Source organism: Anas acuta, chromosome W, assembly GCF_963932015.1.
Source record: "Anas acuta chromosome W, bAnaAcu1.1, whole genome shotgun sequence".
In the NCBI taxonomy this organism is placed as follows: domain Eukaryota; kingdom Metazoa; phylum Chordata; class Aves; order Anseriformes; family Anatidae; genus Anas; species Anas acuta.
Window position 1 is genome coordinate 27,444,859 of NC_089016.1, and position 26,516 is coordinate 27,471,374.

Consider the following 26,516-nt stretch of genomic DNA (forward strand, 5'->3'; position numbering starts at 1 on the left):
AGGGAAGCTCATGGACCAGATTGTCTTGAGAGTCATCACGCGGTACTTGCAGGGCAAGCAGGCGATCAGGCCCAGTCAGCATGGGTTTATGAAAGGCAGGTCCTTCTTGATGAACCTGATCTCCTTCTATGGCAAAGTGATGCGCTTGGTGGTGTGGTGGTTTTACTCAGGTGGGCAGCCGAGCACCACCACAACCGCTCTCTCACTCCCCCTCTCCTCAAAGAAGAAGGGGGAGAAAATACAACACAGAGAACTCGAGGTTTGAGATGAGAATGGTTTAATTAAAGGGAAAGGGAATGGGGAGGAAAAAAAGAAACAAAAGAAACAATCAGTCCACGTGGAAGCACAGAGAGAGGGGAAAAAAAAAATATTCTCTACTTCCCATCAACGAGCGATGTTCGGCCACGTCCTGGGAAGCAGGGCCTCAAAACGCGTAGTGGTTGTTCAGGAGGAACAGCCCCCTCCCCCACAAGAGCCCCTCCTTTTATTGCTGAGTGTGACATCAGGTGTTATGGAATATCCCTTTGGTCGGTTTAGGTCAGCTGCCCTGGCAATGTCCCCTCCCCATCACTTGCCCACCCCCAGCCTGCTGGCTCTTGGGGGCTTGGAAGGAGTCCTGATGCTGTGCAAGCACTACACAGCAATAGACACAATACTGGAGTGATATCAGTGCTGTTCCAGCTATGAGTGCAGAGCACAGCACTGTGTGGGCTGCTGCAGGGAAAAGGTGACTCCACCTCAGACAGACCCAACACAACTTCCACCCCTTTATTCCATAGCATTTGTGTCACAATCAGGTACAGTTTAATATATAGATGTTCTCATCACCATTGTTTTCTGTCCATTTAGGCATTTATATGTCTGTACTTCTCTTTATTCTATAGGTCTTTTCCCAAAATGTTCATAAAAACTGTTGATGGTTTCAGCTTCATCTGTCAAAGTGGTCACTCAGGGCAGGCGAAGTTGGTTTTCTTGACACCAGCACCAGCTTAGCTCACATCACTGTTGGACTTGCCCGGTTCCTTGCAAAGTTGACCTGTCGTTGGTTCTGCAGTGTCCTCCTACAAAACATAACTTGGATGACAGATTAATTTTCTCCCAGTGTTAAATCTCCTTGAGACACACACTTGATATCCCCATCTTTCTGCATTACCCACCAAGTATACCCTGGTCCTTGGGCAAAGACAATCCCACGAGTGGGTTTGCCTTTTCCCACGGCAGGGGCAACCCACACTGCCTTCCCCATCCACTTCCCCACATGCACTACAGGGACTTTAGCTTCTCCCACAGTATGTAGGGGTTTTGTTTTAGCAGGACCAGGATGGCTTTCAGACCCCCTGTTGTTAACTAGCCAAGTGGCCTCTGGTAGATTTATATCCCAATGTTTCCATGTCCCAGCACCCAATGCTCGCAGCATAGTTTTTAACAGTCCATTGTACCTCTCAACCTTCCCAGAGGCTTGTGGGTGATAAGGGATGTGATACACCCACTCAATACCATGTCTCTTGGCCCAGGAAGTGACCAAATTATTTCAGAAGTGACTCCCATTGTCAGACTCAATTCTTTCTGGTGTACCATGTCGCCACAGCACTTGTCTTTCCAGGCCCAAGATAGTGTTTCGGGCCGTGGCATGGTTTACTGGATATGTTTCCAGCCACCAAGTAGTTGCTTCTACCATGGTAAATATGTAATGTTTACCTTGGCGGGTTTGTGGAAGTGGTCCGATGTAGTCAATTTGCCAGGCCTCACCATATCGAAATCCAAGCCATCTCCCCCTATTCCAGGGAGACTTTACCCTCATGGCTCGTTTGATTACAGCACAGGTCTCACACTGATGGGTAACCTGTGTGATGGCCTCAATGGTCAGGTCCACCCCTCGATCACGAGCCCATCTGTATGTGGCATCCCTCCCCAAATGTCCTGATGTTTCATGGGCCCATCGAGCTACAAATAGCTCACCCTTACATCCCCAGTCCAGGTCCACCTGAGCTACTTCAATTTTCGAAGCTCGATCTACTTCTTCGTTGTTCCAATGTTCTTCGGTAGCACGATTCTTAGGCATGTGGGCATCTACATGACGTACCTTTACATCCAGGTTTTCTACCTGGGCAACAATATCTTGCCACAGGGTAGCAGCCCAGATAGGTTTACCTCTGCGCTGCCAGTTGTTCTGTTTCCATTGTCGCAGCCACCCCCACAGCGCATTTGCCACCATCCATGAGTCAGTGTAGAGATACAGTACCGGCCACTTTTCTCTTTCAGCAATTTCTAGGGCCAGTTGTATAGCTTTCACTTCTGCATACTGACTCAACTCGCCTTCCCCTTCCATGGCCTCCACAACTTGTTGTGTGGGACTCCACACAGCAGCTTTCCACTTCCGATGGCTCCCTACCACACAGCAGGATCCGTCAGTGAACAACACATACTGCTTTCTGTCTTCTGGCAACTCATTGTATGGTGGTGCCTCTTTAGCACGAGTTACCTCTTCTGTTGGTGCTCCGAAATCCCTGCCCTCTGGCCAGTCCATAATCTGTTCCAGGATTCCCGGGCGGTTGGGTTTCCCCATTCGAGCCCGCTGTGTAATTAACGCTACCCATTTACTCCACGTAGCGTCGGTTGCATGGTGTGTAGTGGAGATTTTCCCTTTGAACCTCCAATGTAACACAGGTAGCCTTGGGGCCAAGAGAAGTTGTGCTTCTGTACCAACAACTTCTGAAGCGGCTCAAATCCCCTCATATGCTGTTAATATTTCCTTTTCAGTTGGGGTGTAACTGGCTTCTGATCCTCGATAGCCCCGGCTCCAGAAACCCAGAGGTCGGCCTCGAGTTTCTCCTGGGGTCTTCTGCCAGAGTCTCCAGGTGAGCCCATGCTCCCCAGCTGCAGTGTACAGTATGTTTTGCACAGCTGGTCCAGTACGGACAGGCCCAAGGGCTACTATTTCTTGTTTGATTTGTTCAAAGGCCTGTTGTTGTTCGGGGCCCCACTCGAAAGACTCACTCGATATAGAGGACTCACAAGCTGACTATAGCCTGGCACATGCATTCTCCATAATCCCACAAGGCCTAGGAAAGCTTGTGTTTTCTTTTTGCTAGTTGGCAGAGACATAACTGTTATTTTGTTGATCACATCCATCGGAATATGGCGACGTCCATCCTGCCATTTTACCCCCAAGAACTGGATTTCCTGTGCAGGTCCCTTGACCGTATTCTGTTTAATGGCAAAGCCAGCTTTCAGGAGAATTTGAATTATTTTCTTCCCTTTCCCAAAAACTTCTTCTGCTGTGTTACCCCATACGATGATATCATCGATGTACTGCAGGTGTTCAGGAGCGTTCCCCTGTTCCAGTGTCGTCTGGATCAGTCCATGGCAAATGGCAGGGCTGTGTTTCCACCCCTGGGGCAGCCGATTCCCAGTATATTGGACTCCCCTCCAAGTGAAAGCAAATTGTGGCCTGCACTCTGCTGCTAGAGGGATGGAGAAAAATGCATTAGCGATATCAATTGTGGCGTACCATTTGGCTGCCTTCGACTCTAGTTCATACTGGAGTTCTAGCATGTCTGGCACTGCTGCACTTAGTGGTGGTGTGACTTCATTCAGGCCCCGATAGTCCACTGTTAGCCTCCACTCGCCATTGGACTTTCGCACTGGCCATATAGGACTGTTAAAAGGTGAATGAGTCTTGCTGATCACTCCTTGGCTCTCCAGATGGTGAACTAACTCATGGACAGGAATCAGGGAGTATCGGTTGGTGCGATATTGCCGCCGGTGCACAGTTGTAGTCGCAATTGGCACTTGCTGTTCTTCAATCCTCAGCAATCCTACAGCGGAAGGGTCTTGTGAGAGACCAGGCACGGTAGACAGCTGCTTAATCTTCTCTGTGCTCAAGGAAGCTATGCGAAAAGCCCACCGGTACCCTTTTGGATCCTTGAAGTACCCTTTCTTGAGGTATCAAGGTTTCTTGAGCTCTTGGGATCCCCCCGTCACTCCGGAGATAGAGATGGGTTCTGCACCTTGGTGGCCTGATGGCATTAGGGTACACTGTGCACCTGTGTCCACTAAAGCTTTATATTTCTGCGGTTCCGGTGTGCCAGGCCATCGAATCCACACAGTCCAGTAAATCCGGTTGTCCCTCTCCTCTACCTGGCCAGAGGCAGGGCCCCACTAGTCCTGGTCGGAGTATCTATCAATTAATTCTTCCAAATGTGAAGCAGAAGTCTCTTCGTCAGGGTCAGGAGTAATACTATCCCTTCTACTGCCTCTGGAGGACTGCCCAACAGAAACTGGGGCAGCAATCCTCCTAGGGGCCCTCTTTGTTGCTGCTGTATCTTTCTGTAGCTCACGTACCCGAGCAGCTAGGGCCGAGGTCGGTTCACCGTCCCACTTCCTCATATCTTCCCCGTGGTCACGTAAATAAAACCACAAGGTACCTCGCGGTGTGCATCCCGGATTCTCCCTTGTTTGAGCCGGAGACTGCTGGCGCTTGATGGCCGAAAGATTTTTCCATCTAGGTGAGGACGAAGCTACAGACTGGGAGATGAGTGGTTGGAAAGCTGCCTGGCAGAGAAGGACCTGGGAGTATTGGTTAATAGTCGGCTGAATATGAGCCAGCAGTGTGCTCAGGTGGCCAAGAAGGCCAACAGCATCCTGGCTTGTATCAGAAGCAGTGTGGCCAGCAGGGCTAGGGAAGTGATTGTCCCCCTGTACTCGGCTCTGGTGAGGCTGCACCTCAAGTACTGTGTTCAGTTTTGGGCCCCTCGCTACAAGAAGGGCATCAAGGTGCTTGAGCGAGTCTAGAGAAGGGCGACGAAGCTGGTGAGGGGCCTGGAGAACAAGTCCTACGAGGAGCGGCTGAGGGAGCTGGGTTTGTTCAGCCTGGAGAAGAGGAAGCTCAGGGGAGACCTTATTGCTCTCTACAGGTACCTTAAAGGAGGCTGTAGTGAGGTGGGGGTTGGTCTATTCTCCCACGTGCCTGGTGATAGGACGAGGGGGAATGGGCTAAAGTTGCGCCAGGGGTGTTTTAGGTTGGATATTAGGAAGAACTTCTTTACCGAGACGATTGTTAGGCATTGGAATGGGCTTCCCAGGGAAGTGGTGGAGTCACCATCCCTGGAGGTCTTTAAAAGACGTTTAGATGTAGAGCTTAGGGATATGGTTTAGTGGAGGACTTGTTAGTGTTAGGTCAGAGGTTGGACTCGATGATCTTGAGGTCTCTTCCAACCTAGATGATTCTGTGATTCTGTGATTCTGTGTGCTCCCTGGGTTTCATGGTAAAGGTGGGAGTGTTTCAGAGCTAGGAGATCTGCTGGAACACTTTGTGAAGAGCTGACAGCTCTCAGTGCTTGGCTTTTATTTTTGCTCTGAGCAGCGATGGCAGAGAAGTGCCCAGGCATGCACAGAGGGAGGCGAGCGCGGGTTTTCTGCATGAAATCCAGAAATCTTCATACTTGCTGTTGCCTTGGAAAACTGGAATATTTATGACTCAGTACTAAAACAGGAATCTTTTTCCAATCTTGGATGTGGCCTCTCTTGTGTCCAGTCTTGGCTTGAGATTCCTTGTGACTGCTTGAATTTCAGACATCCTGTTACTGCAAGGTATTTGACACTAGTCAAAGTGCTTGTGGCTGCATCTCACTCTGGGGTTGACTGCATTTCAGGGACACTGTGTAGATGCTGTTGATGAATCTCTCCAGGACAATGTACCACAGAAATTTAAAAGAAGCTTCAAGAAGCTTCTTGTATTTTTCCTGATCTTTCAGTTTTAAGTCCTCCCATCCTCCTCCTCCCATGCATTACTTTGCAGACGAGTGTTTTATCTCCACAGGCTCTGGCTGCCATTATCAATTGTAGAAACACAGCAGTCTGGTTCCTTTTGCTTTCATTTACAAAGCCAAAAGAGATCAGACAGCTTGCAGTCACGCAGCATCTGAAACCCAAGCTCATCACCTAATAAGATACTTCAGCTCTGTCCTATGACATAGGCTTTGATTTTATGCTTCTCCTCATGCTACCTTCCTGATTTCCCAGTTCCTGTAAGAATCAATCCTCCATCTTCCAGCCTGATTTGTTCTCTCCCTTTCTCTTCTTCTCTGCTCCCTCCCATGCCCTCCCTTGTCTGAGGTCCCACAGGGGCTGATTGCAAGCTGGAGTGACTGTGCTGTGGGCATGCTTGCTCCTTCACATGAAGCAACGTCACAGCAGCAGGAGCATTGGAGATGTGATTGCGCAGACCCTCTGCATTGCCAGGGATGCAGCTGTGACCAAAAAAAATAATAATAATTGACTCTGTGTTTCCCACAGCATCCTGGTGAGAGAGCACGGAGCCCACTGGAATCAGAGTGCTCAGCGCTGCCAGAGCGGAGCATGTGCAGGGAGAGGAGACAGGAAGCAGAGGATCTGTGGAAAGGTGAGATGGAGAAATGAGTGGGGTGGGCGTTTGCCTTACTGATGGTTTTCAGACTGTTCATTGTCCTGTGAAATGGCTGGCTTGCTTGTTTATGCAGAGATTGCCAGCTACCCAATGAAGCGTAAAGATTTTAGGATTGCTTTGTCTGTTCAGAGGCTGCATTGTTTTGGAGCTGTCATGATTATAATTGATGCAAGAGAGTGAAGAGGCTGGTATTGCTGTGAAGAATGCATGTTTATCCATTGTGGCCATGAAATAGTGGTTGTTATGTCCGGGGCTGGTTGTGCAGAGGCAATCTGCATTTCGCCCCAACAGTACTCTCTTGGTGCAGGCGCACAGCTCTCTATTGTGTCTACCATGACAGCTGAGCCCACACGGATTGTTGTGATCCCATGAGCTGTCACGATCTCTGTACATCCCCAGCGGTGATGCTGCTGTACAGCTCAAGAGCTGTTTTGACAGACAGAACTTCCATGAAAAGACAGAAACAAAGGATGCGGGCACAAGAAGGGCTGCTGTCATTATGGCTTTTTTTTAAAAAAAAAAATATATATATATATTAATCCTAGTAAATCAATTGCTCAAAGGGCATTAGGATAAAATAGTGTGGCAGGTAAAAACTTGCTCTTCTGCAAAATGATACACTGGGATCTGTGCAGGCTGGAATCCTTTGTGTTGCCCAGGGTGTGTCTGTTCTGGCTGTGTAAATGAATACTTTCTCCCTCCCTGCCTCTTTTCGCCAATCAGATGAGAAAGGTTATCTCAGAATGGAGGAATTGATATTTTTAATTACTGAGATGAGTGGTCTGGGCTGGGTAACAGTTACTAGAGCTTAATTACATGGTCCTCTTATAACCAAATCCATCTTTTCCCTCCTCCCTGCCTTCCTCCTTCTTTTCCCTTCCCTACACCCTGCACAAATCCTTTCCTCAAATTGCTGCTGCACATGCAAAAGGCCAAGGGCTTGAACAAAGAGAATGATATATGTGGGAAAGGGATATAAATTGATCAGGATGATGGTTAGTGAGAACAATATGGAGGAATGATTTGGGTATCTGTGATGCAGTGACATGGAGGATGTATACATGAGGACGTAGTAATGTAAGTAAATAAGCAAACAGAAGATGCAATCTTTTGGGGTTATAGAAAATGCTGACCATGTGGAGATGCAATTGTAGGTGTTTGGGAGGAATGTGGTGTTAATGGAAGTTAACATAGCATTGGCTATTGAGAAACAGATCATACAGGGACTGGATTGATGGGCATTGCAAAGGTGTGTGGAGTATAGGGGAGTATAGCGATCTTCTGCATTTATTTTTTTTTAACCTCCAAACACCTAGAGCCTTGTCTACCAGTGCTGCTAATGAGTGAGCTTGGCACGTCTAACCTCTTCACAAAACCCTTCTGCAGTGTGCCAGCTTGACAGAGTGCTTGGGGCAGATTAGCATTGAAGTGATCTGAAAATAGCTCAGATAAATCATAGAATCATAGAATATCCCAAGTTGGAAGGGACCCATAAGGATCACCAAGTCCAACTCCTGGCACTGCACAGGTCTATCCAAAAGTTTAGACCATGTTACTAAGTGCACAGTCCAAATGCTTCTTAAATTCAGACAGGCTTGCTGCAGTGACTACTTAACTGGGGAGCCTGTTCCAGTGTGCAACCACCCTCTCGGTGAAGAACCTCTTCCTGATGTCCAGCCTAAACTTCCCCTGCCTCAGCTTGACACCATTCCCGTGGGTCCTATCACTGGTGTTTATGGAGAATAGGTCACCTGCCTCTCCACTCCCCCTCGCGAGGAAGTTGTAGACCGCGATGAGGTCTCCCCTCAGCCTCCTCTTCTCCAGGCTGAACAGGCCCAGTGACCTCAGCTGCTCCTCATACGTCTTCCCCTCTAGGCCCTTCACCATCTTCATCGCCCTCCTCTGGACACTCTCCAGCAGTTTAATGCCCTTTTCGTACTGTGGTGCCCAGAAGTGCACACAGTACTCAAGGTAAGGCCGTACCAGCACAGAGTAGAGCGGGACAATCACCTCCCTCGACCGACTAGCGATGCCGTGCTTGATGCATCCCAGGGTACGGTTGGCCCTCCTGGCTGCCAGGGCACACTGCTGGCTCATATTCATCTTCCTGTCAACCACAACCCCCAGATCCCTCTCTGTGGGGCTGCTCTCCAGCGTCTCGTCACCCAGTCTGTACGTATAGCCAGGGTTGCCCCGTCCCAAGTGCAGGACCTGGTACTTGCTCTTGCTAAACTTCATGCGTTTTATGATCGCCCAGCTCTCCAATCTGTCCAGATCTCTCTGCAAGGCCTTTCCACCCTCATCCGAGTCCACAACTCCTCCAAGTTTGGTGTCGTCAGCAAATTTGCTCAGAACACCTTCTAGTCCTACATCCAAATCATTTATAAAAACATTGAAGAGGACTGGCCCTAAAATGGAGCCTTGAGGGACCCCACTAGTGACCATCTGCCAGCCAGATGTGGCCCCATTTACCACAACCCTTTGAGCCCTGCCAATTGCTCACCCATTGTATGATTTTGTTAAGTTGTACGCTGGACATTTTGTCCAGTAGGATCCTATGGGAAGCCGTGTCAAAAGGCTTGCTGAAATCAAAAAAGATCACACCAGCTGGTTTCCCTTGATCAACTAGATGGGTGATCTTATCATAAAAGGAAATCAAATTTGTTAGGCAGGACCTACCCCTCATGAACCCATGTTGGCTGGGATCAATGACAGCATTGTCCCCCAGTGTTGTGGTTTAACCCAGCCGGCAGCTAAACACCACACAGCCGTTCGCTCACCCTCCCCCCTCCCTCTCTGGGATGGGGGAGAGAAATGGGAAAGTGAAGCCTGTGAGTTGAGATAAAGACAGTTTAATAAGACAGGAAAATAATAATAACAATAATAATAATAACAATAATGATGTTAATAGTACTACAAATAATAATGTGTACGAAACAAATGATGCACAATGCAATTGCTCACCACCCACTGACCGATGCCCAGCCTATCCCCGAGCAGCGAGTCCCCCCACCCCAGCTAGCCACCCCTATATATTGTTCAGCATGACGTCAGATGGTATGGAATACCCCTTTGGCCAGTTTGGGTCACCTGTCCTGGGTCTGTCCCCTCCCAGCTCTTGCTGCACCCCCAGCCTGCCCACTGTCAGGACAGAGCGAGAAGCTGAAAAGTCCTTGTCTTAATGTAAGCACTGTTCTGCAACAATTAAAACATCGGGGTGTTATCAGCACTCTTCTCATCCTAATCCAAAACATCGCATTCTACCAGCTACTAGGAGGAAAATTAATTCTGTCCTAACTGAAACCAGGACATCCAGGTACACTTCCATAACTTCAAGAATCATCTTCTCCATAGTTTTACCAGGCACTGATGTGAGACTGACAGGCCTGTAATTTCTAGGGTCTTCTTTCTTACCCTTCTTGAAAATTGGCACAACATTTGCCAGCTTCCTGTCTACTTGTACCTCTCCAGATTCCCAAGATCACTGAAAAATAATTGAGAGCGATTAATAAATAAATAAATAAATAAATAAAGCATCTTTAGGCCTGTCAAGAGCCACAGGATGGTAGGGATCATGTAGGTAAAGTCGTGAGTGTTTGGCAGATCTATAGAGTAACCTTGGAGCTGAAAAGGCAGGTGTGAGGAGCATTGCAGATCTAGAGGAACAAAGTTGCGGGTCAGAGACCAGCAGTAGAGGGCCCAGGGGAGGAAATTTGGGTTCATGGTCAGGGAATGTAATCATGTTGTTTATAGTGTCATTCTCAAGCCTCTCTCACTGTGTTCCCTGAGATGGTCAGTGCTGTGTGCATCCCTACCGGTTTTGTAGAAATAGGAACGATCCTCAGCACAGCCTTTTCTGCAGCAGTTGTCTGAAGGAACCATTTCACTGCTGTGGATTCTCAGACAGTCGCTTCCTCTCCATCCCTGTGGAGCAGCAAGGATCTGCAGCCTTGACATTCAGTAGAGAAGATGCACCCCAGGTTTCAGTTCAGGCTGCCAGGTGGGAAGTGCAGGGCTTCACAGAGCAGAATGAATTCTGCTCACAGCTCTTTGACGATGTCCTGGCAGTGCCATAGGTCTTCCTGAACTGCAACTCCTTCTCCCCCCAGCCTGAAACCTCGCCCTGGGACACTGTGTCATAGAATCATAGAAACATAGAATCATAGAATGGCCTGAGTTGAAAAGGACCTTAAAGATCATCTAGTTTCAACCCCCCTGCTCTGGGCAGGGTTGCCAACCACTAGAGCAGGCTGCCCAGAGCCTCATCCAGCCTGGGATCCCCAGGCCTTTGTCCCACACAGCCTGATGGAAGTCAGTAGTGGGATGTGCTTCTGGTGGTGTGAGAAGAGGGAGACATGCTCTTGGACCATGTTTGTGCTATGGAAAGGTGGTGCTGCAGAGCAGCCTCTTTCAGGAGGGTGCCAAGGGCAAGAACAGCATGTGTGCATTCATAGGTGCATCATGGGCCAGAGGACAGGTCATGCAATGGGATAGATCACTGCAGGATACATGCACTTCTGTTGTGCTGTGGAAGAAAATGTGTGTACTGTCTGTTTACCATATTTGCGTAGCAGAATAAAAAGAAGGTGGTGCAGCCTGCTTTGCTGCATGGGAGGGAACACTCCTCAGGACGTGCAGGCTGTGCCTAGCTGGTAGGTGCTACTCTTACAGGAACATCTGTTAAGCTGTGAGAGTGCACAGATAATCTCTGCCCTGAGATGCTTGAACCTAAAATATGGACAAGAGCTTCTGGTGACTGGAGCTGGCTGAACTGATTCACAGCAGGGAGATAAAATCACTGCTATGTGTCTTCTTCACTGTCCTGATGCAAAATGGAGGTGCCCAGGGTCCAAGGGCCTGGACCTGCATTGCATAAAGTGCAGGTGCCTGAGAGAGTATGCAGTTGTCTCATAAATGGCCTGCCCATGGTTCCATTGCCGCCTGTCAGGGTTTCTGAGGCTCTGATAGCAAGCAAGGAACAATTTCTCTGTCCCAGAGATGTTAATTTTCTTGCAGTCTGATGCTCCTAGTGAGACAAGATCTCACTCTGGTGTTATTCCTGATAGCTAGACAGTAACCCACCTTTAGCAACCCCATGTCATGTTTTGCCCCATTTTAAGTTTATTACTGTCTCATTATTCTTTGCCAATGTTTTCTGAAAGCCTTATGTAGTATTAAGGGCAGGTCAAAAGATCTATGGTGGGTCACTTCCCTTCCTCTTTCAGAACAGGTACAGGCTTTACCTTTATTATTTGTCAGCCACATGACTTCAGCTCCTTCCCCTCTTTTTCCTCATAGGTATTTTTATTGAAAGCTCTGTTATTAGCTGTGAACATGCAATGATTCTTTCATTGTCCTGGGATCAAGAATATCTTGTCCTTTCTGACTGGAGTGCATTAATCTCCTTGGATTTGTTTCCACTTCAAATGCTCATTTCCTTCTCTGCACTCTCTTTTCTCTGTATTGTCTAACCCGTCATTGATGTATCTTCCATGTTCTTCTTTATGCCAAAACAGTATCAAAGATGCAGTCTCTACTTGACTGTAATATCCTTCTTGGTGTGGTTATTCATTCAGTTTGGTCAGGAGCCCTGTTCTTCTAATTTCCTCAACTTTCTTGGTGATTCCAGATGTTTTTTTTACTTACAATGTACATTCAAAGTCTTTTCTGAAGTAATTCCTTGAGCTCCTTGTTCTTGTTGGCTTTATAACTGTTTTGCCTGGTATGCCAAAGATCTGCTCTTTAAAAATTGAAAAGGTTTCATTACAGAGCTGTTTGCTTTTTACCCTTCTATTTAATGTAAACTGGATCAGCTTGAGATAGCTCTTTAAATTGATAAACAGACCAATAGGTAGAGCTGCTAGGTGGGGAGAGCTTAAAGAAACATAAAGATGAAGACCTGGATAGGAAAAAAAAAGACTGCAGCTGTTAACTCTTGCAAACGAGCTACCCTGAGCTGCAAGGTGGGTAGGAGAACCAGATTAGAATGTGCTGTGTTCTTGGGAAGGCGTGGGACACGTGGACAAGGAATGGGTACTGGACTGGGAAAGTCTGCCTTCCCGCTGGTTCCCAGATACACGAGACTCACCTGTGCATATGTGGCTCTCTTTGCTTGGGAACATTTCTGCATATTTGTGCAAGGAAATTGAAAAGCATGCTGTTTCAGGATTTTTATTTTTGGGGGGAGGAGGGGGAGGAGAGAAACAAAGTTGTGTTTTTGCAATAGAAGGTGTTTTTGCAGTGGAAAATTCCACTAACCTTGCATATTCAAAAGTGTTTGTACAGCATAGCAGTGGGGAGTATGTTAAGCAGATAAGGGAAGGACCCACTGTCCAAAAATAAGGAGGATAGCTAAGAAAAACAGGATGAGCAGTACGAAATCAGTAAAAACAATAATCACAGGCCCTCTAGTCATGAGAGAAGAAGGGGGAAAAAAAAAAAAAGGAAAAGGAGAAATTAATGGTTGGTCAATTCAAATTGTGTATATATATGGTACAGAAGAGCGTTGAGTAGCTTGTGAACCTGTAGTACTCAGCCAATGAGGAAACGGGAGAAATCAGGTGTCGGGTAATAGGGAATATAAGGTTATGATAAATTTTTACTGTATGCTCCTGCTTGCAGGACACCCGCCATTGCAATCGTGAATAAAATAGCTTCACAGAAGATCCTGTCTGAAGAAAAATACTGAGATTTTTTCTCACAGGGGGGCGAGAACTCAAGTTATCTATTTGATCTTTGAACCGAAGAGTTGCTTAACCATGATGCAGTCAACACTGGGAAAATCTTGTGCTCCTGAGTGTTGGCTAACACAGACTTGATTTGACACCAATTAGATCATTGCTAAGCTCCTTCTGGCCCCCAGGGAATGGGCTCTTCAGGTGCTACTCTTGAAGGGAGAAGGGAGTCCGTGCTCCCTACATAGTTAGGCTAATCTCACTGGTTTGTTTTAATTCCAGAACCACGCCTGATTATGGGTAAACTGGCACCAACTGCAATTACTTCTGGAGAAGTGTGACAATGGGCAGGCTTTTCTCCATTCTGCTCTGCATACATTGGTGCAGGAGCAACCACATACCTACTTAGCCTCCTTTTACCTGGTACTTCAGTAAGGCTTTTGACACTGTTTCCCACAACATTCTCCTCAAGAAACTGGCTGCTTGTGGCTTGGACTGGCGTATACTTCTGTAGTGGGTTTACGTGGCAAGGTTTGGTAGCAGGGGGCCATAGGGGTGGTTTCTGTGAGAAAGATCTAGAAGCCGCCCCATGTTTGGGAAGGGCCCCGTTGTTTTCCAGGTCTGAGCCAATAAGCGATATTGTTTTGCGCCTCTGTGAGAACATATTTAAGACAGGGAAAAAAACGCTGCGACACACAGCAGCCGGGAGAGTCAAGGGAGTGAGAAACAGCCTTGCAGGTGCCAAGGTCAGTGTAGAAGGAGGGGGAGAGGTGCTCCAGGCGCCGGAGCAGAAGTCCCCTGCGGCCTGTGGTGAGGACCATGGTGAAGCAGGATGTCCCCCTGCAGCCCATGGAGTACCACGGTGGAGCAGGGTTTCACGCTGCAGCCCGTGGAGGAGACCACGGTGGAGCAGGTGGCCCTACACCGACGGAGGCTGCCGCCTGTGGAAGACCCCTGCCGGAGCAGATTCCGGGCCGGACCTGTAGCCCGTGGAGAGGAGACCACGCAGGAGCAGGTGACCTGGCAGGAGCTGCTGCCCGTAGGGGAGCCAGGTTGGAGCAGTTTTCTCCTGAGGGATGGACCCCGTGGTACGGACCCATATCTGGAGCAGTTCTGGAAGAGCTGCTGCCTGTGGGAAGCCCACGCCGGATCAGTTCGTCAAGGACTGTATCCCGTGGGTGGGACCCCACAGCACAGGGGACGAGAGTGACCGAGAAGGAGCGGCAGAGAAGAAGTGCTGTAGACTGACCATAACCCCCATTTCCCCGTTCCCCTGCGCCGCTCGGGGGGAGGAGGTGGAAGAGGGTGGATGGGGGGGGGAGGTGCTTTTGGTTTCTTTCCTTTGTTTCTCACTTCTCTAGCTTGTTAGTAATGAGCAATAAATCTTACTATCTGTCTTCTTATGCTGAGTCTGGTTTGCCCGTTACACTAATTATTGCGTGATTTTCTCGTCCTTATCTCAATCCTTGAGCCCCTTTCACATATTTTCTCCCCATTCCTCTTTGAGGAGGGGGAGTGAGAGAGCGGCTGTGGTGGAGCTCGGCTGCCCACTCGAGCGGAACCATGACAGTCCTTTTTGGCGCCCAACGTGGGGCACGAGGAATTTGAGATAAGGATGATAGTTGGTAGAAGTAACGGACAAAATATGCGCAGGATGATTGTTAAGAATGTACAAGTTGTGAAGAATTTAAGAAAGCAGTAACTGTGAGATGTTAGTGTGGTGAAGGGACGAGGGGTGGTGTGTGTGTAAAATGTCCACCTTGTCGGTGCTGTGATGATGTTATGTTTATTTTGGTGTGGTGAATTTTGTTTTCTTTTTGATTTAAGTGAAGTTTGTGAAGGTTGTTGTGATAATTGTAAAGTAAGAGTATATTGTGAGTAATCTTAAATATGCTTTTCACAGAGGCGAGGGGTGGAATGTAGTGGGTTTACGTGGCAAGGTTTGGTAGCAGGGGGCCATAGGGGTGGTTTTTGTGAGAAAGATCTAGAAGCCGCCCCATGTTTGGGAAGGGCCCCGTTGTTTTCCAGGTCTGAGCCAATAAGCGATGTTGTTTTGCGCCTCTGTGAGAGCATATTTAAGACAGGGAAAAAAACGCTGCGACACACAGCAGCCGGGAGAGTCAAGGGAGTGAGAAACAGCCTTGCAGGTGCCAAGGTCAGTGTAGAAGGAGGGGGAGAGGTGCTCCAGGCGCCGGAGCAGAAGTCCCCTGCGGCCTGTGGTGAGGACCATGGTGAAGCAGGATGTCCCCCTGCAGCCCATGGAGTACCACGGTGGAGCAGGGTTTCACGCTGCAGCCCGTGGAGGAGACCACGGTGGAGCAGGTGGCCCTGCACCGACGGAGGCTGCCGCCTGTGGAAGACCCCTGCCGGAGCAGATTCCAGGCCGGACCTGTAGCCCGTGGAGAGGAGACCACGCAGGAGCAGGTGACCTGGCAGGAGCTGCTGCCCGTAGGGGAGCCAGGTTGGAGCAGTTTTCTCCTGAGGGATGGACCCCGTGGTACGGACCCATATCTGGAGCAGTTCTGGAAGAGCTGCTGCCTGTGGGAAGCCCACGCCGGATCAGTTCGTCAAGGACTGTATCCCGTGGGTGGGACCCCACAGCACAGGGGACGAGAGTGACCGAGAAGGAGCGGCAGAGAAGAAGTGCTGTAGACTGACCATAACCCCCATTTCCCCGTTCCCCTGCGCCGCTCGGGGGGAGGAGGTGGAAGAGGGTGGATGGGGGAGGGAGGTGCTTTTGGTTTCTTTCCTTTGTTTCTCACTTCTCTAGCTTGTTAGTAATGAGCAATAAATCTTACTATCTGTCTTCTTATGCTGAGTCTGGTTTGCCCGTTACACTAATTATTGCGTGATTTTCTCGTCCTTATCTCAATCCTTGAGCCCCTTTCACATATTTTCTCCCCATTCCTCTTTGAGGAGGGGGAGTGAGAGAGCGGCTGTGGTGGAGCTCGGCTGCCCACTCGAGCGGAACCATGACAACTTCATTGGGTTAGAAACTGGCTGGATAGCAGGGCCCAAAGAGTTGTGGTGAATGGAGTCAAATCCAGTTGGAGGCTGGTCACTAGTGGCATTCCCCAGGGCTCGGTACTGGGGCCAGTCCTCTTTAATATCTTTATCGATGATCTGGATGAGGGGATCGAGTGCACCCTCAGTAAGTTTGCAGATGACACCAAGTTAGGTGTGCGTGTGTCTGCTCGATGGTAGGAATGTTGAGGGATTTTTGAAACAGCAAGGAGGCCATGACTTGCTGCAGCTGAGCAAACCAAGCTACCAGGATGACTATGAGAAGTTCCCATGACAATGCCCAATTGAGGAATTTTAAAAATATTGTTTCCAGCAGATGGCTTCAAGGACGAGATCTACGTGACTGCTAATCACAAGGGGGTTGTTTTCTTGCAGGTGGGGTTGTTTACTTGCAGTTGTTTGTCTGAGTGCTTTTGACCAATAATCTTGTGTGAGACACTATCTGCCCCTGTTAAGTTTGCTATAAAAGTCAGGCTATTCGGGTAATAAAGGGAGAGCATGATCTGACCATACTGGTGTCTGTCATGTTTTCGGCCGTTCTTCCTGCAACACAGGAAGGCTCTGCAGGAGGATCTGGATAGGCTGGACCGATGGGCTGAGGTCAACTGCATGAAGTTCAACAAGGCCAAGTGCTGGGTCCTCCACCTGGGGTGCAATGACCCCAAGCAGAGCTACAGGCTGGGAGATGAGTGGTTGGAGAGCTGCCTGGCAGAGAAGGACCTGGGAGTATTGGTTAATAGTCGGCTGAATATGAGCCAGCAGTGTGCTCAGGTGGCCAAGAAGGCCAACAGCATCCTGGCTTGTATCAGAAGCAGTGTGGCCAGCAGGGCTAGGGAAGTGATTGTCCCCCTGTACTCGGCTCTGGTGAGGCCGCACCTCGAGTACTGTGTTCAGTTTGGGGCCCCTCGCTACAAGAAGGACATCGAGGTGCTCGAGAGAGTCCAGAGAAGGGCAACGAAGCTGGTGAAGGGGCCTGGAGAACAAGTCCTATGAGGAGCGTCTGAGGGAGCTGGGTTTGTTCAGCCTGGAGAAGAGGAGGCTCAGGGGCGACCTTATTGCTCTCTACAGGTACCTTAAAGGAGGCTGTAGCGAGGTGGGGATTGGTCTATTCTTCCACGTGCCCGGTAATAGGATGAGGGGGAATGGGCTAAAGTTGTGCAAGGGGTGTTTTAGGTTGGATATTAGGAAGAACTTCTTTACTGAGAGGGTTGTGAGGCATTGGAATGGACTGCCCAGGGAAGTGGTGGAGTCACCATCCCTGGAGGTATTTAAAAGATGTTTAGATTTCACAGAACTATAGGGGTTGGAAGGCACCTTGAAAGATCATTGGGTCCAACCCCCCTGCTAAAGCAGGTTCCTCAGAGCAGGCTGCCCAGGTAGGCATCCAGACAGGCCTTGAATATCTCCAGAGAAAGAGACTCCACAACCTCCCTGGGCAGCCTGTTCCAGTGCTCCATCACCCTCACCGCATGTTCTTTCGCATGTCAGCGCGGAACGTCCTGTGCTCCATTGCCCCTTCCTGTGCAGCCATTGCCCCTTGTCCTATCCCCACAAACCACTGAGAAGAGGTTGGCTACATCCTTCTGTCCCCCACCCCTCAGATATTTATATACACTGAGATCCCCTCTCAGTCTTCTCCAGGCTGAACAGACCCAGGTCTCTCAACCTTTCCTCATAAGGAAGATGCTCCAGGCCCCGTATCATCTTTGTGGCCCTCCTCTGGACTCTTTCCAGGAGATCCCTGTCTTTCTTGTACCGGGGAGCCCAGAACTGGACACAGTACTCCAGGTGAGGCCTACCCAGGGCAGAATAGAGGGGGAGGATCACCTCCCTTGACCTGCTGGCCACACTCCTTTTAATGCACGCCGGGATCCCATTAGCCTTCTTGGCCACAAGGGCACAGTGCTGGCTCATGGTCAACCTGTTGTCCACCAGGACCCCCAGGTCCTTCTCCTCAGAGCTCCTCTCCAGCAGGTCGTCCCCCAGCCTGTACTGATACTTCGGGTTGTTCCTTCCCAGGTGCAGGACTCTACACTTGCTCTTGTTAAACCTCATTTGGTTTCTTCCTGACCAGCTCTCCAGCTGGTCCAGGTCTCGCTGAATGGCAGCACAGCCTTCTGGCATGTCAGCCACTCCTCCCAGCTTTGTGTCATCAGCGTACTTGCTGAGGGTGGACACTATTCCCTCATCAAGGTCGTCGATGAAGATGTTGAGCAAGACCAGACCCAGCACCGACCCCTGGGGAACACCGCTAGTCACAGGTCTCCAGCTGGACTCTGTGCCACTTATCACCACCCTCTGAGCTTGGCCAGTGAGACAGTTCTCAACCCACCTCACTGTCCACTCCTCTATCCCACACTTTCTCAGCTTTGCTATCAGGATGTCATGGGAGACAGTATCGAAAGCCTTGCTAAAGTCAAGGTAGATGACATCCACCGCCCTCCCCCATCTACCCAGCTGGTGATGCCATCATAGAAGGCAATGAGGTTGGTCGAACACGACTTCCCCTTGGTGAATCCAAGGGAATAGATGTTGAACTTAGTGATATGTTTTAGTGGAGGACTTGTTATTGTTAGGTCAGAGGTTGGACTCGATGATCTTGAAGTCTCTTCCATCCTAGACAATTCTGTGATTCCAATTTACTTAAATTGTTTATTAAGGCACCTTCTTTTGGTCCCCCTCTGGGGCTCCCATGGCAAAGAGCAGGGACACAGGCATTGTACTTCTTACCACATGTATTCTGTGTAGCTCAGATAGCATAGCTGTTCTCACAGATGTCCTTCTCGGGAAAATGACCCATCTGGACCATTGTGCTAGGGAAATTTGTTGTTCTTTGTAGTGAGGCTATTTCCAGTGCCTGCTTGCACTGTATTTTTCCCCACGTAGACTAGCTTTCAAACCTTTCCCAGTAACTCAACTGATAAAGTCGTAAGCCCACATATAGGAAGATCCAGTGAAGGTGTAAATAATTCATGTCTCTGGTCCCAAGATATTGCTGGCCCACCCTGAGTATCTTCCCTGGCTTTGCCTAGTTTCTTCTTATGATCCATGGCAGGAGCAACACATCTGCCCTGAGGTTTGGCTTGCTGTGGCTGCCGTCTCCATCAACACTTGTTAGCATGTGAACAGTTGTAGTCACTTTTAAAGTTTTCTTGCCTGAATATGGCTTATCACGAGCAGTGATTGTAGCTTGACCCTTCAGAAGAACAGCAAGTAGATTTCAGCAGACATCTGCACTTAGTCATTTTCTACTGCCAACAAAATGTTCTCTCTAGTCCACATTCAGTGGCATCTTACTTAATCTACTGCTAAGAGATATCCTCCAGCTGCAGGTCATAGTGCTTGAAATGGCCACTGAGGGGAGCATCTTCCTTACTCAGATGTCTTGCCTCAGCTCCATGTCATATGCCTCATTTTCATTTCTGCAGACACCTGCTGTTTATAATTATTGGATGTATAAAGCACTCTGAAGGTGGTGACTACTCCTTGTTTCTGTAAACCTGACAGCCTTCTTGGTCCCACTTGCTTTCCTTCTCTTTTTCCTCTTTTCCCTGCCTTTTAGGGAGGACTTGAGAGAGGAAAGGTGAAGCTGCAGGGAGCACAGAGAGACCTCAGACATTCCTAGAGGTCTCTATCCCTTAGGACAGTAGGCCTAGACAGTTCATGGCACAATAACAGGGGAGGAGAGGAAGAACTGTCAGAAACAGGTATGTCCCAACACTGACAAGCAGTGGGCATGACAGTGGTTATCACACAAAGGTGGCAACACTCATCACAGGTCATTCAGCATACTTTTGACCATATATTTTTGAGACACCGATAGCAGTCATTGATCCGTTGAGGTATCTATTCTCTGTGCTTCTGCTGATGACTGTGCAAGCTTTACAGACCCCAAAAAAAGCCTCCATCTCTGTAACTGACCCCTCACAGACTTCGTGCTGCTTACAACGTTTGGTACTGAAGAGTAGTAGAAATACTTTTAACTGAAGCAACATGTTTGTATTTGTCCTGGACACTATCAGGGATGTCAAGAACATGTAGCATTATGATTATAAAGGCACCTAGCTGTTTATGGAGGGGTTATGAAACCTGCTTCTGGCATAAAGCATTCTCAAGTGGAGGCTGCCCGTGTCAGGAGGGGGAAAATGGAACAGCCAGTCACTTGTTCGCCCATTTTGGGATTATTACACCTCATTCTGAGCCTCTGAACTCTGCTGGCAAAGGCGAAGGACTGGGCTGTACTGGCTATCTGATTAAGTCCACAGACTTATGTGTTCCCATGCTGAAATTAAAAATTCCCTGAGGCTGGTGATCCATGAAGGCTAAATATGTTCATCTGTCCATTGCTTCTTTCTCCTCCCTCTGTTTCTGAGCTAGTGGCAACAATTGGCTTAGATTTTGTAATTCCTGGAAAAAAACAGCATTCTTGGTAGACTTGTTTTGGGCAGGGAGGTCACATCAAGACCTGCTGTGTGGGGCAAAGAGCAGTTTCTAATCTCACACAGTCTCACTGTGCGCTGAGAGCTGGGAAGGGTTAAAGTTTTCTGCAGTCTTGGCAGGAGTCAGCTGTTGGACATAGCTACTGTTTGAAAAAACATTTAGATTTGCAGTGTGTGGAGGAACATCTAATAAAAACAGCCTGCTGCTGGGATGTTTTTCTGTTTGTGTTTGCTTTTGGTGTTTCTGATCCAGTTGCACACAGTATGTACTAAATTCCTTGTACAACTGAATCATTTAAAAGTAATAAAGCTCTGCAAATGCAGGTATTCTGGATAGCTGGTAGAACTGATGCCCATCACTGCAAGGTAACACCATACCCGCATTGCTTCTGGCTACTGTAACAAACCATTGGCTATTGTAACAAACATGGCTACTGTAACAAACCATTATACCACCACTGTGTTCAGGTCTGAAAATTATCCTGTAAGGGCTTTTTGACATCTGTCTGTTTTATTTATGGTGAGTTGTGGGAGTAATACTTTAGTTATTTCCATGTTTTTTTCTTCAATTTAAACTGAATACCATATCCACGTTTGCTGCCCATTCTGCTTTTGCTGTGTTGCTACATTTATAACATAATGTCAATACATCTAGGTTGTACATCTATAATCTGCTGTCCCAGAAATGGTTGTTTTTCACTTGATACTGACTGATTCATATATATATGTGGAGCTCTGGGCTGAGCAGACAGTAAACATAATTTCACAGCCTCTTTAACTCAGCTGTCTTATGACTGAGTTCCTTATTTCTCGCACTTTCATCCATGGTCATTAATACTTTTGCCTTGCAGTAAGGATTCAGGCTTGCTTTGCAGCTGTGATTCCTGCCAGGCATGGTCTTGACAGAAAAGCAATGCCGTCTTAATCTGGATAGAGAGCAAGTAATAATGAAGTCATGCAGCCATGGAGTGGCTTGTATGTATGTATGTTCTGACCTGTGCTGCAGTAAGATCTTATTTCCTGTGAAGACAGACCTTTTTTGTCCCTTTTAGGGCTTAGCTCATCTCTTTTCCCCAAGTCATGAAGGTGACAGGGGATCTAGAGATCCATCTGGAGATGGAGCTGTCTTCATTTGCTTTCTTTGTGCATATGAAACTTCTGAAATTATCCTCCCATAACCTTTGAATAAGCAGGACCTCTCTTTTGCCACAGCCTGAGCAAAGTTGAGCTGTCTGAAGCCATCTTCCAGGAAATGTTAGGAAAGTCCTGAGGGCCTAGTGGGAGAGATTTGTGACCTATTAATTCTAGGGATGCTTCACATCCCCAGCAACCCCTGAAATCTCCAATACTGAGAACATTCCCACACATATGAAGCATCTGTGCCCTCTGCCTCTTGCTGTGATCTTGGGAGCCTTCACCCCTGCAGCACACACCTGAGCAAAAATGGCTGCTTGTTAACAGTTGCACGTAGCTATATAACATAATATCATATGATGGGAACAGCCTTCCCATCTTGTGTGCCTCCAGGCAAAAGTCAGGGAACCAGCTTTGATCCATGAAGCCGAAGACATGGTCCTCAGCTGGTCATGTCTGCACAAAGAGCATATTCATGAAGTAGCCAGCTGATAGTCACAGCCCTACTTCGTGTCTAAGCCCTGGAGAAACTGCAGCCAAGGAGGAGTTCAGCCTGACATCTGAGCTACTGATTCTGCCCAGTAATTTCATTTGCTTACACATGTAGGATTTTTTTCTTTTCAGCGTGGGTTCTTGAAGACTTTGGAAATCATCACAGAATCACAGAATCATCTAGGTTGGAAGAGACCTCCAAGATCACCTAGTCCAACCTCTGCCCTAACACTAACAAGTCCTCCACTAAACCATATCACTAAGTTCAACATCTAAACGTCTTTTAAAGACCTCCAGGGATGGTGACTCCACCACTTCCCTGGGAAGCCCATTCCAATGCCTCACAACCCTCTCAGTAAAGAAGTTCTTCCTAATATCCAACCTAAAACACCCCTGGCGCAACTTTAGCCCATTCCCCCTCATCCTATTACCGGGCACGTGGAAGAATAGACCAATCCCCACCTCGCTACAGCCTCCTTTAAGGTACCTGTAGAGAGCAATAAGGTCTCCCCTGAGCCTCCTCTTCTCCAGGCTGAACAAACCCAGCTCCCTCAGCCGCTCCTCATAAGACTTGTTCTCCAGACCCCTCACCAGCTTCGTTGCCCTTCTCTGGACTCTCTCGAGCACCTCGATGTCCTTCTTGTAGCGAGGGGCCCAAAACTGAACACAGTACTCAAGGTGTGGCCTCACCAGAGCCGAGTACAGGGGGACAATCACTTCCCTAGCCCTGCTGGTCACACTGTTTCTTATGCAAGCCAGGATGCTGTTGGCCTTCTTGGCCACATGAGCACGCTGCTGGCTCATATTCAGCCCACTATCAACCAATACTCCCAGGTCCTTCTCTGCCAGGCAGCTTTCCAACCACTCATCTCCCAGCCTGTAGCTCTGCTTGGGGTTATTGTGCCCCAGGTGCAGGACCCAGCACTTGGCCTTGTTGAACTTCATGCAGTTGACCTCAGCCCATCGGTCCAGCCTATCCAGATCCTTCTGCAGAGCCTTCCTACCCTCGAGCAGATCAACACACGCACCTAACTTGGTGTCATCTGCAAACTTATTGAGGGTGCACTCGATCCCTTCATCCAGATCATCGATAAAGATATTAAAGAGGACTGGCCCTAGTACTGAGCCCTGGGGGACTCCACTAGTGACCGGCCTCCAACTGGATTTGTTCCATTCACCAAAACTCTTTGGGCCCGGCTATCTTGCCAGTTTCTAACCCAATAATGCATATGCCAGTCCAAGCCATGAGCAGCCTGTTTCTTCAGGAGAATGCTGTGGGAAATGGTGTCAAAAGCCTTGCTGAAGTCAAGGTAGACCACATCCACAGCCTTTCCCTCATCCACCCAGCGTGTCACTTTGTCATAGAAGGAGCTCAGGTTCGTCAAGCAGGACCTGCCTTTCTTAAACCCATGCTGACTGGGCCTGATCACCTGGTTGCCCTGTAAGTGCCATGTGATGACACTCAAGATAATCTGCTCCATGAGCTTCCCTGGCAGGCCTATAGTTTCCTGGGCCTACCCTCTGGCCCTTCTTGTAGATGGGCGTCACGTTTGCTAGCTGCCAGTTGACTGGGACCTCCTCTGATAGCCAGGACTGCCGATAAATGATGGTAAGTGGCTTGGCCAGCTCTTCCGCCAGTTCTCTCAGTACCCTCGGGTGGATCCCATCCGGCCCCATCAACTTGCTTATATCCAAGTGCTTTAGCAGGTCACCAAACATTTCCTGGTGGATTATGAGGGCCACATTCTGCTCCCCATCCCCTTCCACCAGCTCAGGGTACTGGGTATCCAGAAAACAAACCATGTAGCAGCCAGGCACCAGAACCCAGCTGGATCCATGATACAGGAAGGAACTGTGTAATTTCTGCTCTTGTAAAATCTTAGATATGCTTTCAATATGCTCAGGCTGGAAGACGCTATGGAAATGTGGTCCCTCCTCCTGCTGCTGCCACTGCAGTGTCTGCAATAAGAAAGTATTTACTGTGCTTGGAGTTTAATTCAGCAGCAATTTCAGTGAGATATTAACAGCTAGCAACATCAAAGTCTCTTTCTCCTCTGTAGATTTGCATATGGTAATTAGGAGCATATGTGGTGGGGGCTGGGGCAGAGGACAGCTGGAGGAGGAGGAGGAGCAGATTCCAACTGTCGTGGTTTAACCCGGCCGGCAGCTAAACACCACGCAGCCATTCGCTCACCCTCCCCCCTCCCTCTCTGGGACAGGGGAGAGAAATGGAAAGTGAAGCCCGTGAGTTGAGATAAAGACAGTTTAATAAGACAGGAAAATAATAATAACAATATTAATAATAATAATAGTAATATAATGATGATAATAGTACTACTACTACTACTACTAGTACTACTACTACTACTAATATGTACAAACAAGTGATGCACAATGCAATTGCTCACCACCCACTGACCGATGCTCAGCCTAACCCCGAGCAGTCCGGCCACCCCTATATATTGTTTAGCATGACATCAGATGGTATGGAATACCCCTTTGGCTAGTTTGGGTCACCTGTCCTGGGTCTGTCCCCTCCCAGCTCTTACTGCACCCCCAGCCTGCCTGTTGGCAGGACAGAGCAAGAAGCTGAGATGTCCTTGGCTTAGTATAAGCACTGCTCTGCAACAATTAAAACATCGGGGTGTTATCAGCACTCTTCTCATCCTAAGCCAAAACACAGCATTCCACCAGCTACTAGGATGAAAATTAATTCTGTTCTAACTGAAACCAGGACACCAACCCAGATCACCTGGGCCATGTCCCTGAGTCACAGCCTGCAAGCGGCTCCTGCTGAGTGCCAGCTGGTGAGTCACGGAGCAAGGGAGCACAGACATGGGAGAAACTGTTTCAGTCACTGTCCAGTGGTGGCTGGTATAGAGCTGCTGTTTGAGCTATTGTTAATGCCTTCTGTAACTCAAAATGCCCCAAACAGCTGAGATTTCTTTTCCTCTGACTAGGAGGCAGTACCTGCTGATCCTAGTTATGTCATCGTTAGGCATGCACGTACTACTTATTATTACTTTCATCTCACTTGCCTTGTCATCTCTGCTGGCAAGCTTCTCATCTCTGACCTGAGCAGCTCCTTGCTGTCATGTGCACAAGGCTGTGATTTACCGTCACATGCTGCAGTTTCCATTTTGAACACATCATAATCCTATATAGTTCTGGGATGTAATGATACATTAATAATGGACTTAGGCTGTCCTGGAAACCTCTGCAAAAATCTCTGGCCCAGGCAGCACCTTGCTGTGAAAAAGAAAGTGGCCTTTTCAGGAATTTGCTCAAGACCACAAGAGGAACCAGCCTGACCTGAGGCAGAAATTTAAGAATTGTCTAGTCCTTCGATCTTGCGGCAGTCCCCTGTAAACACTGGGTGCTGGAATATTCACCCTGGAACCAGGCAGACCACCCTCACTCTGCTCCCTGTTCCCTGAGGGAGGTAAGGGCAGCAGGAGACTTAGGATGAGTCAAACAACTGCTATTTCATCTTGCACCTTTTCTTTCATTAAACATGCAGGATGATTTATTATATCATTTAATGAAGGTGTGAATTTGGCAGAATTGTATTAATTGGCAATAAATGAACATATGTCCAAACAAATACCATTAGGTAGTCCCACCCTACAACAGTTTATGGGCTTCCCAAGTCCTCAAATCTATTCTCTTTTAACTCACTTGGATAGATCAGTTCTGTCCCCAGGCTATTCACCCTGTGCCCCTTGTTCTATCTTCATCATGCTGTTCTCTGAATGCCCTCCAGATTGCTGGAATTTTCCTATTGAGATTTTTAAAAAAAAAAAAAAAACATTCAGTGCTTTCAACCAGTGCTTTCTGGCAGCTTTTGGTTTGACAAAGACAGGGCAGGGATGAGCTGCATTACTGGGATCCTGGAAACTGGTGGCAGAACCAGCGAGTAGCAGCCCCAAGCCCTGAGAATCCCCACGCTACCTGTCCTGCAAAGTAGCTGGAGGGTGACTTTTGGTTTGGGGTCTTCTCCCAGCCCTTTTGCCCAGAGTTGTGAACTGGAGCCCTCTCTCCGCATGGAACAATGAGATGTCTGTATTGTGCCCATCTGCAAGCTCACACAAAGTGCTGCTTTTTGCAGCATTTCTACTCATGCTTATTTTGTAGAGCTGTATAGCTTCTTCAGCTGTGTTAGTGCAAATGTTCTTCAGGAGTCAGGGATTCACATGGAACAATGCTGAAATAACAAGCAGCTCCAATACAAAAGGATTTTTGCCAGTTCATCTATGGAACTAAATGCCCAGCTTTTAACCCTGTTTTTCCATCTTTCACCCTTGCTTGATCTTGGTTCATGTGAGG

General features: G+C 48.3%; 2 protein-coding genes across 3 annotated transcripts in view; both read left to right on the plus strand.

The window, feature by feature from the left end:
• Positions 1-26,516, plus strand: part of LOC137846711 (uncharacterized) — a 420,446-nt gene that overhangs the window by 293,895 nt on the left and 100,035 nt on the right. The gene's annotated exons all lie outside the window — the stretch shown is intronic.
• LOC137846699 (AP-4 complex accessory subunit RUSC2-like) overlaps positions 5,890-26,516 on the plus strand; it is a 55,377-nt gene continuing 34,750 nt past the window's right edge. For both annotated transcript variants that reach the window (XM_068664774.1, XM_068664775.1), the window contains exon 1: positions 5,890-6,403. The gene's annotated coding sequence lies outside the window, so the exon portion shown is untranslated. The remainder of the gene's footprint in view (positions 6,404-26,516) is intronic.